Here is a 12557-nt window from a genome sequence, read left to right as displayed (position 1 = left end):
CATCTTTTTTATGGTCTCTAAGCGTTCTATCTTTCTGCGCTTTTCTTCCAAGACCTGTTTATTTGCAGCACATTCTTCTTCTTGTTGTGCAAGCCTTTGTCTGTACTCAGCTTCTAGGTTTCTGAGTTCACGTTCCTCACGCTCCACTTGCTCTTGGACTTCCAAAGTGGCTTCATTTGCTGCTAATTCTGCTGCAGCTTCACTTATTTTTGAAGATTTACATGAGGATTTACTTGAGAGTGATGATCTTGATCTTGCACTGCATGCTTCTGATACTTCTAATGAGAACACAGAGCCAGTCTCAAACCACTCTATTTCTTGCTCGTTATCTTTGTCTTGGAGATGGTTCCAAGCATGCTCTAATATCTGCCTTGAGACAGTGTCGCAGGTGTCTGTTCGACGGCGTGTCTCTTTATCAGGGATTATGCATTTGCGCAGGTCTTCGTACGCCTGCTGTACATCATTTGATGCTTCTTTTATCTTGTTGATGAGAGTTTGTAGGTTCTCTTGAGAAGAGGCTCCCTCTATCTCCTTCCTTGATTTCTTAGCAAGAATCTTCCACTTGTCATAGGTACGTGAGAAACGATGTTGGAGACCTTTGAGTTTAGTCTCTTCGAGTTCTTGTCCCTTCTCAGTGAGCCTTCTCGATCTTTCACTTCTTCTTAGTTCATCTTCTGGGGCAGGTTGTTTGCCTTCACTTATTTCAGTCTCCCCCTTAAGAGTTTTATCTGCTTGCTCACTATCCATTTTTAGGAAGTCTCATGAACTCAGTATTTATCTGATTTGCTAATGTAATGATGTTAGAGTTTTATCACTTGACTACAGTAGGCTATCTTGAATTACTACTGACTCCTGTAATTTACTTTATCAACCAACCTGTCTAATATATTGACTAAATGTACAATAAACTTAATTTTTCATTGCAATGACTTAATCACTTAAATGTTGTTCTACACCTTTGAATGTTTGCAAATGAACTTGTTTCAAATGCTATGAATGGTCGTTCACACCTCAATCAGACATTACTAGGTGCAAATAAGCAAGCACTTAAACCTTACAACATGCACACATCACCATAACATTGCACAATTTAGCACTTGTAGGTCCCTTTACAGCAATTGAGGCTAGTCCACCTTTAAACATTTAACTTGTTCAAATGTTTTACTTATTGTTGACTGGCACCCAAAGCTCTCTGGACTCAGGTAGCTATTTGTGTAGGCAGGTGAATGTACAGTCTCTTATCTGTCCGATGGAAGAGGTGAGTGAAGTGACTTGCTTGTAGCTCTGCCGAACACCGTCTTGTTCTGGCGCCGGGCTGGTTGAGTTCTCACTGTAGCTCCCTCTTGTCAATCAGGCGTACAAGCAGTTCTTCAAAACGGGCATTTATTCAACTTCTCCACACACATGCCGTGAGAACTAAAAGACATAAAGACTATTAACATAAAACGTTCTCACAGAGAACAATAAACGTTACACACAAAATAACTTAAATCTGCTCATGCACTTAAAACACATTCGTCATGTTCTTGCTAACATAACATAGCATGGCTAACATCTAAGGATTACCTCATTGCCGCATTTGCTCGAGGGAGAAAACGAAGAAAAACGTAAATCGTGACAATACAGGTAGGTCTTCAAACTCCGGTTTCAACAATAAACAAAAATGCTATCAGAAAGGAAACAAAATAAGCATTCTTGCATTCTTCACCACTTGCTTATTCAAACGGAAAAACGTCGCCACCCGGTGGCTCAAAATCAGACACTCTCGCCCTTGTGTAACTCTCAAAAAGGAACCGCTAACACAAAAACTAAAATTGGTTCCCACTTGGAAACAGAGCTTAGCTCAAAACGTTCCTTATCAGTGCATTTTCTTATGGCAGCTACAGTTTGGGTGGGGGGGGGCGACTTATATAGACTTATATGTGTTTTTTTTCCAAATTTTTAAAAAATTTTCAAAAAAGAAAAAAAAAGTGAAACCGCGATAAACGAACCGCGATGTAGCAAGGGATTACTGTAATTTGAATTTCAAGTGACGTCAGCAGCGCGACGCGGCGTCGCGACGCGGTTGTTTACATAAAGGACAAAGATTGATCACAGGATGACAAAGATGACGAAGGGCCCCACGGACTACCGGCATCATTAGCGGGTTTGTTTCTAAGTGACACGGCGGTCGAAGAGTTTGAAAGATTTCAGGATTTGGAGTGACACAGAAGGTTTAAAAACTATTATGGCTTTTACCCACGCTCGGTCCTACTCTACGGAGCTCTCTTTCACTTCCGCGGATTGAAGTCGGGGGCCGGCGCTCAGCCGGGTGGCTGTCCAGGGACGGTGGATGGGGCTCGGACAATGCTTTTACGCACGCCCGGTCCTACTCTACCGAGCTGTCTTTCACCTCCGTGGATGGAAGTCGAGGGCCGGCGCTCGGCCGGGTGGCTGTCCAGGGACGGTGGATGGGGCTCGGTCAATGCTTTTACGCACGCCCTGTCCTACTCGACCGAGCTGTCTTTCACCTCCGTGGATGGAAGTCGGGGGCCGGCGCTCGGCCGGGTGGCTGTCCAGGGACGGTGGATGGGGCTCGGACAATGATTTTACGCACGCCCGGTCCTACTCTACCGAGCTGTCTTTCACCTCCGTCGATGGAAGTCGAGGGCCGGCGCTCGGCTGGGTGGCTGTCCAGGGACGGTGGATGGAGCGCGGTCATGGCTTTTACGCACGCCCGGTCCTATTCTATGGAGCTCTCTTCCACTTCCGTGGCTGGAAGTCCATGCCGCCACACGCCTGGAAGTTTGTTTTGTTAAATAAAGAGCCGTTTACCAACCCCACGTCTTTCCTTGAACTTTGTTAACGCTACAATATAGTTATATAGTAGATCTGTGGAATGACGACGAGGCTGACGTCAGGGCGCAGGCGCGGCGTTGACGAAGGACGAGGAATTTGATCGATGGATTTAATGATTTAGAGTGCACAGATGGTTTGATAATACTATTGCTTGTATTAGAGATGCACCGATCCGACTTTTTCAGTTCCGATACCGATACCGATGCCGTGGCTTTGCGTATCGGTCGATACCCGATACCGATCCGATATTATGGTTGACTTAACAAGCTACATAACTCTACATGTGGAACAGAAAAGACCAAAGGCAATGGCATCAGGCAGACTACACAGTTCTTTGCTCTAAATTAGGGGTGTCCAAACTAACGGTCCAGTTTTTATTGGCCCGCAGCAAATTCTGAAAACATAATTGAATATGGCCCGCACAAGAAGCTTGAGCTCAGCTTCTCAGTTTCCACACTAGATAGTGTAATGTATTTGGACTGTGTGGTTACCCGTACTGGGGGGTGGAGCTAGAGGTATGGCGGGCGGATGGCATGTTGTAGCTAGGAGAGACTGCGGCTAAAAAGAAACGAACATCAATACATGATTGACTCACTGCTTCCCTAAAACCTGGTCGTCTTGTCAAGTTATTTCTTATGGTATAGAGAAACATTACAGATGGAGCCCGCCACACAAAGCGTTTGACGTCCCATTAACACCCCCCCGGAAGAGAAGCGAACACGCAGCGTTTGACATCCGATTAGCCTCCGCCCCCCCCCCCCATTCGGGAGAGAAGCGAACGCGCAGCCTTTGACGTCCCATTAGCAACCCGAAGAGAAGCGAACGCGCAGGGTTTGACGTCCGCTTAGCAACCCGGGGAAGAGAAGCGAACGTTCGCTCCATGTTTGCGTTTGTTTAGAAAACTCTCGTGGCATGCGGCACACGTGCTGCTGACGTATGACGTAGCCCGCGTCCCAATAGATTAAGGAAAGTATCGGCTCACAGATCGGCTGTATTTTCCGATACCCGATCCATCTATTTTGTTGATATCGGGGCCGATATCCGATCCAGATATCGGATCGGTGCATCTCTAGCTTGTATAATAGTTATTTGATATCTAATTTATATATCGTTATATGGGCCTGTGGAATATTTTAAAGTGCAAGCGCCGTCAGCTGCGCGCACCCATTGTTGACAAAGGATGATCGATAGATTTAATGATTTGGAGTGACACAGATGGTTTGACAACATTATTTCTTATATAATAATTTGATATATAATTTATATATCGTTATATGGGCCTGTGGAATATTTTGAAGTGCAAGCGCCATCAGCGGCACGCACGCATTGTTGACAAAGGACGATCGATGGATTTAATGAATTGGAGTGACACAGATGGTTTTATTAATGTTATTTATGTAATAGTTTTTTTAATACCTCTGAATCTTACGTCAGGGCCGTTCTCAGCTCTTCGTTTGTGTTTGTGTCACGTTAGCATACCTATCGTTTAGCCTGTTGTTGCTCGTTCATGACCGTTCTTGGTGTTGGATTTTGTCGAATAAATTGCCCCCCAAAATGCGACTTATACTCCGGAGTGACTTATATATGTTTTTTTTTTTCACATTTTCGGGCATTTTATGGCTGATGCGACTTGTACTCCGGAGCGACTTATAGTCCGAAAATTACGGTAATTATGTTGTAATTACATTTAAGAAGTCACTCTGCTTTATTTTACCTATTTGGTAACCTTCATTTGGGAAATCGTCAATGAATGAGTGAGTAAGTTTTATCCTATTATCAAGCCTTGACAAAATGCAGTATTGTGTTTTTCGAAAATTCATTAATATTTTATTCCAAAACATCCACCATAAACCTTTTTTCAGGACCCCAATAGCATTGTAACTCCACAAGACAATCGCAACTTAAGTTTATTTTGATAAAAGAAAATACGATTTTTTTTCCCATATGACAATTAATGAGCAAAAGAAAAATAAATAATTAAGAAAAACAAGAACATGAACACAAGGACACACACATGCAAGTGGGAATTGTTGTCGACATTTAATTCTGCTCTCATCAGATAATTCCCACCTTGCTCGAGAAAGAATCACACTATTCTCAAGGCCGATGGGGAACAACTCGTCTTTGTGGTCCAGACACCTGTGCTGAGCACGGGAAAACCCAAACGAGGAGGAGATGACCATCAATCATCGACCAATCACCACACAATATTTTGCATGCTTGAATATTTATATTGTGTTTCTTTAAAACTGGGCAACCCGGAAGAATGTGTTGTCTTTTCTGGTCACGAAGGCACACGAGTTTTTGTGTTAAGGACCCGAGACCCAGGCGCCTGTATTAGCTTGCTTTGTCAGGATTAAACAATTGGTAAATTCGGGCTAATTGATCTACTGGTCTTCTCTTTGACAGAACGAACTCGCAAAATTGTTAGGTGCGCCAGTGTGTGGATTAGAACATAGCAATTCTTGTGTTAAGTGTTGATCACAATTTGGAGTCAGATCAATAGCTAAAATCCGTATCCTAACAGTGCGTGTGTCTGTCTGTCTCTCTGTCTGCCTGTTTGTCTGCCTGCCTACCTGCCTGCCTGCCTAACTGCCAGCCCGCCCACCTGCCTGCCTGCCTGCCTGCGTCTGCGCGTACATGTGTTAATTTATGTGTGCGTGAGAGTGTAAAGCACTTGCCCTCACAAGTGCCGGGGCAGATCCAGTGAGTCACAGAGCCATGTATACTTCTCTCATCCAACATTTACAAGCCTTCTGCTCCACCTTTCTTTTTCCCCTGGCTGCCAACATGTTAGCCATGCTTCACTGCTTGCCCTACTCGCAATCTCCTGTTTGTCTCTGCTTATCACCAGTCTTTTCTCTTTGTTAAAGTTCTTAAAGTTCACACATCTGGGTATGGTGAAATTTGTCCTCTGCATTTAACCCATCCCCGTGTGATTTTAATCCACCCCCTGGGGGAGAGGGGAGCAGTGAGCAGCAGCGGTGCCGCGCTCGGGAATAATTTTGTGATCTAACCCCCCAATTCCAACCCTTAATGCTGAGTGCCAAGCAGGGAGGCAATGGGTCCCATTCTTATAGTCTTTGGTATGACCCAGCCGGGGTTTGAACCCACAACCTTCCAGTCTTAGGGCGGACACAGTACCACTAGGCCACTGAGCTGGAAGATGTTGCAGATGTGAACAACTCTAAAAACACAAATCCTGCTTTTCATTCATCTGAAGAGTCAAATAACATTGAACAGAATGTATGAAATACCTTAAATTTACATGAGTTTAAAATTATTTTTGCCTCATAAACATTTTAAACAGGAGTTATAAGTAATGCAAAGTTGTCTATTACTATTAAAACTTAAAACAAGTGAATTTTGCTCTTTTCATTTACAATATCTTTCAGAATGTAATAGTTTGTGTCACGTTGACAGGTTCATAACATAAACGGTATTAACATGGCCACTTCGTAATAGTTAATATTAAGTAATATTTACTATTGATAACTCTGTGTTCACTGTGGGTAATGGGACGTCCAACGCTGCGTGTTTGCTTCGCTTCGGGTGCGGGTGGGGGGGTGGGGGGGTTGTTGATGGGATGTCGGATGTTTATGCGCTGGATAGATTTCTTGTGCGCTGAGAATGTGCGGGCAGTGCGCGATTGCGCACGCGCGCAGCTTAGAGGGAACATTGCTTCCAACCATATATTTTCTTTGTTAGGAAAAACATTTTCCTTTGTCCAGAACATTCTCCAGTAATCCAAGGCTGTCGTATAGCGTTAGGCAACATACGACGTCACAACATGCATTAGGTAAAACACAAGATATAATCAAGCATTCAGGATTCATAGACGCCCTTGGCAGTGTCCGTCATTTAGAAAAACATCAGGCGTGCATTGAACAGTTCATTAAGGGTCATTAAGCTATTCAGGCAATATACCAAAAAACATTTGTTTCCTCAAAATATAAAACACCTCTCTCTCTCTCTCTCTCTCTCTCTCTCTCTCTCTCTCTCTCTCTCTCTCTCTCTCTCTCTCTCTCTCTCTCTCTTTTATTGGATTCATGACTGCGATAATGAGCCAAGACCGCATACGTTTCAACAAGGGGCGATTGGCTGCCTGACCGGCAGTGGCGAGCGCCGGCGGCGGCAGAAAGGGAGTATTTTGGCTTCTGATTGACAGCAAATGTGTACGATGCAGAGCCCCTTGGCTGGCTTGTAAGAGACTGAAATCGTCCTGATAATCTCGTCTGTTTCGCCGCAGAAAGATAATTCTGCCTTGACGAGCTAAAGGCCTGACTCCCATCCATGTCTGTTTGCCTGTATGCACATTTTTGACGATATAGAAACATAACAACTTCAGCCGATCGGAAACTACGACCTACAACCAATTCAGGGTGTAGTCCGCTTTTCTCCTGTTGCTGGCTGCGATAGGCTCTGAACAGGATAAGCGGTGTTGAAAATGGATGCATTGATACATTCATTCTAATGTAAAAATAGTTTAAAACAACAATCAGCACTATATTTTTTATTTTGTTGAGGTGATAGTGGGTTTTGACTCCAGGAGCTGATATTTGTTTAAGTAAATCCTGAATATTGTGGATAACATGTTCATATTTATAGAGGTTGTAGTGAAGAAGAGTAGAAATGCGCATGTGAATTTAGGTGGCAATTGATTACCATTTCAGATACTATGTGACAACAGAATGTGACTGTTAGGCTGGTGCTCACTCTAACTTATTTTGCAAGAACCACACAGGAGTCAAGCAAGTCATTTCAAACACCTGCAGGTGGAGAGTGTATTCATAGCTGTGCTTACAGCGATGGTCGAATGGAGGTCTGACTCAGGCCTCGTCAGGTGCCTATTTATTGAGAGAAACAGAGTGGGGTTGAAAGTGGGGGTGTGGGAACACAGGATGGGGTGAAGCCGGTCCCCTGCTGATCAAAGCATAGCAGGGGTCCTTTTACGACGTTCTGTAAACAAAGCAACTTTGATTGCTTCCTCTGCAGCTAGTCAATAAGTTGGAAAGATCTTAGCACTTTGGTCTACTACTTTTGTTAAGACAGGACAAGCTGGTTAAATTATTACAGGTTACATTCCAACATAATCATACGATAAAGATATTCTGTAAACCCTAACATATCCCTCCTGTTTTATCATATGATTATGTCAACCCTGATCAGTCAAACATAAGTAAGAAAATACAATGACAGCAATAACTTCCAGTGAAGATGAGGTTTTCCCTCAATACTCCAGTCCAAATTTTGTTTGTAACTTAAAAACCTGCGGCCAGATCAAATGCAGGAAAAGAGTTACACGGTCCCTCTGCCTTAGGCGACCAGAAAGCTATCAATAATAACAGTTCAATACAAAAATTGCTCGTGATTGTTCAGCCGTTGGGGGCTTGGCACGCCCGCTGGTGGAGGGTGAGCACAATTCTCATCCCCTTCGCAGCTCTGCTCCGTCCGGGGAGAACTAGGAAACATCTGCTGCACGGTCGTTGTCTTCAGTGGCTCAGGGTGGACTACCTGGCCACCAAGGGGGAAGAGGATTATTCTGCCTCTGTATGAACTGGGGGCGGGGACTGTCAATGGCTGATCTGGTTCCTTGCAGGAACCCTTCACTGGGACGCACTGGGACAGATGATACCACGAATCTCCTTTGCCGGCCAGCCGGACAGCATGTGAGATGCGCTCCACCAATTTATAGGGTCCAGTCGACGCAGGCTCCGTCCCCCTCCTTCTTGGGACCTTCAGCCAGAACGTTGGGGTGATCTGGAGCTCGGTCTTTGCTTCCGTATCCGCAGTAGTTTCCTGAGCAAATCCCTACCTGGATCCGCCACCGAAAGGAGAGCAGCACATCCGGAAAACAGCGAAAAACAGCACCTTTTCTGCAACCTTTGCATTAGTCATTTGAGATGTTTCTTCTGCTCCTCTCATCACTGTTTTGGTTGCCCTGGTTACAGAGGTGTTGCTACACCAAAGGGAGGGAAGATTGTGTCTGTAGCAACGTTGATTAGCTAAGGAATGTAGTGTGGTGTGAATTAGCACTTCATTGTCGGCCCGTGACCCCCGCAGAATCTGTCCTCCTTCCTCAACCAGCTGTTCTTCTCTCATGGTTGGCTGACCCGTCCTCGAGTGTGATCAGATAACTTGAATTGCCACTTTCCTGTGGAACAATGCAACTAAACCTTGGCTAGACTTTATCTACTTAGTAAATTAATACACAATAACAATAAGTAACTTGTCCTAAACACTAAAACAAATGTTAAGTAAATGTAAGGTAACTGGTATGCAGTTCCTTAAACAAACATTGAGTAAATATATAGGATAACTTGTACGCAACTACTTCAAACTGTGTTTAACACTTAAAGAAAAACAGTTCTGATCAACACCAATCTATGAACCAAACCTACAGTTAACTAAAAGGAATGGAGTTTCTTTCAACCAAATAAGAACCTTTTGCCTATGCAAATAAGCTCTGCTCATTGTTAGTGAAGGCCTCTTACAGGAACAAAAACACACAGATAACATAAGGACAGGAAGGATACATATGGCTGACAGGGATCAAAAGACATCCCTGTCACTAAAGAGGAAGAACAAAGATAAAAGGAAAGCCATAAACTCGTAAAGACAAGGCCTATAGGTCTGGCAGGCCAAGGCTTCACTTAAATTATTCCAACATTTCCCTCCTGTTTATCACACATCTGGTCAATTTTTACATTACCAAAAACAACCACTTCTCTTGATGTTCAGTTGTCTGATCACAAGTATGAGCACAAATATTTCCACCAAAAAGGATAAATGTTGCGACATCATCATTCGGAAACACACAGATCTGGGAAAAAGTCTGTAAACTCATCACTAAAATTGCATCATCATCATCGTTATCATCAACATGCTGCCGTACAGCCATTAGGCATACCCGAGCCATCTCGTCGCCCATGGGCGAGATTGCTGTAGTGATAAGACGATTAAACAGAGCACGGAGACATGGAATACAACAACATCCACACAAGGTGAGTATAGCAGTAATTGAAGACACAAGGGCGTTATACTTCCCAAAAGCAGTCATCCACTTGTTGTGCTCTTTCATCCTCGTGTTGAGGGATTGCAAACTTGCAATCGCCTTCGTCAGGCTCCCATCAGGGGCGGTGTCATTCTAGATGAAGGTGCAGCATTGTTCCCTGAACATTGCGCAGACCCTTCCTTTCCCAGACAACAACATAACAAGAGCATTGCGGTTCTGGATTGACATTAGGGAAGGCATGGCTAGCTGTTCGTGCACTGCCTCAAGTCCCGCTTGTGTCCGTTTGCCCAACTTCTGCATGTTGTAATGGATGTAATTTATCCTGTCAACGTTCTTGTTCATCGTACACCAGCAGCAAATGGAGGACTCCCATCCCGCTTCAATTTGGTCAATTAATTATTATAATCAGGAACTCCTCTAGGGAGTTTAATTGCATCAACTTCAGTCAGATCATCGTCGCCTCTCAAATTTAAAGACATTATGTTTTTGTTTTTTCCAGCTTTTTCCCAGATCTTGGTATTTCGGTACATATACAATTTTGGTTGACTACATTCTCTAAAAGCAATGGTTTCTTTTCTTTTTTTTTTCTTCAACGGATATTATATAGAACACTGTCGCACATTTCACAATCAGTAGACGTAACAGATTTCATACAATCTTTTGTCAATGGCAACGGTATAACATAAAGAATCGGTCGTAAACCCATACACATGACATTCATTATTTTTCCTGTCTTTGCAGCTTGTTTTGCCATTAGCAATCAATTGTTTATTTTACCAGTTACTCTTATAGTCACCTCAAACAAACTATCCACATTCATTTTAGAGATATTGATTCCATTCTTTAACATCTACAGCAGTTGTTGACAAGGTATTATTTCTTTACATGACGTTTTTGCCACTGTTAAGGCATTCAGTGTTTATTTTGAAGCCAATTCAATCCACTTTTAGAATGCATCTATTATGACCAGGCATTATAACCCTGTGGATTGTGTTTAGCACATGTTAAACAAGCTCTACAAAAAATTTTTCATAAACGTTTTGAATATGAATCAAATTCATATGTTGTATAAAGCTGACTGAACTGCCCTTCCATCCCCCCTGTTGAGCCAGGTGTCAACGCCACGTGACAACACCATGGCTCAATACAGCCGCCCATTTGTATCGTTTTTTGTTTTTTTCCTTTCTCAAAGTGACAACCCAATCCACCAATCGAAAAAAAGAAAAAAAAATCAACAAAATAACTGCTGGTAAAGTAATATAATAGTTAACTGTTGTAGTTTCCTAACTTTAACTAACTCAATCGCTCTCTTATTCTCAAATTTTAAATTTAGCTTTGAAACGTCGTTATTTCATAATTGTTCATCATCCAATTCCAGAAAGCAAGTTCTTTCCATCTCTCAAATTTTGATTAATCAAAGCTAGGCATTAAAGGAGTGTGGACCAGTTTCTGCCCATAAACAAATTGCTCGCTTTTTTAGTTTTCCTTCCTATCTTTACAAAATCGTTTTTGTTTTGCGGTGCAAATCAGATAGACTACAGATAAATAAATTCTTTAGTGCACCTATATTAGCCAATTTCATCCTTTTAACACATAACACAACACACAGACAACACAAAAACAGCAGAGACACAGCTCACAAACAATAACAACAAACAACGCTGCGCAGACGTCATCCTCTATTTTGACGTGTTGGTTATACTTTTTATTATTTTTTTTTTTTCTTTCCTCAGTGCCTTTTATCCTTCGTGCAACTATTGTCACACCTTCCCTAGGCATCACCCTGCTTCAATATCACTTGCTACCACGCCCTCAGCACACCCCTGGAGTGGGTACGACCCCACTCCGCGCGCAGCCACAGCAATGGAAGCAAGAGGGGGGGGGGCCCGGCATTTTCATACTGATTTATCCCAGCCTGGCCAGTACTGGGACAATCAATGCCGTCGTCCCCCACCCGCGCCAACCCAGCAAACAGCTACCCGCAGAGTCCAGAGCCCCACACCTACATCAGTCTCCCCCACAATCAAATTATAATATCAATCACCACAGGAGCCGGCTCCTACACCCTTTTCACACCACAATACCACACTCCCCCCTCCACAGTCCAGTCTAAGTGGAGACAATCGAAGGCAGGAAGGCACAGGTGAGACACTGGAGGAGCAAGCTCCAGCAGTCCTCCCACTAACCAAGTCAAGTCAAGTCAAGTTTATTTGTATAGCCCTAAATCACAAGCAGTCTCAAAGGGCTTCACATAGACAGAAATTGACAATTATTCTCAAAGCATCCCCTGATCTTAAGCTCCCAGAAGGGCAAGGAAAAACTTAAAAACCCCTAGCAGGGGAAAATGAGAAACCTTGAGAAGGGACCACAGATGGAAGGATCCCCCTTTCAGGATCACCAGGTTGAAATGGATGCAGAGAGGGCACAAATGATACAACATGAAAATCAATTAAATAAAAAGTGGATGTCCATGTCATAGCAGAGGGCTGCCGAAGGAGCCCTCAATTGTCCTGGCAGTGCTCTTCGAGGAGGTTGAGCTGCAGTTCCCCTATCCTGAAATTGGCCCACGAGAATCCAGATAGCCGCTGTCAGCATGGGTGCCACCTAACCACCTCCCCGGCCGGGGAGGGGGGAGGGAGGGGGTGGAGAAGGAGAGAAAACAAATTCCAGCCGAATCGGCCACTACAGGTTAGTTAAAGGCCAT

The sequence above is a fragment of the Syngnathus typhle genome, linkage group LG3, assembly GCF_033458585.1.
Source record: "Syngnathus typhle isolate RoL2023-S1 ecotype Sweden linkage group LG3, RoL_Styp_1.0, whole genome shotgun sequence".
Taxonomy (NCBI): domain Eukaryota; kingdom Metazoa; phylum Chordata; class Actinopteri; order Syngnathiformes; family Syngnathidae; genus Syngnathus; species Syngnathus typhle.
Note: the sequence above shows the minus strand (reverse complement) of the source record.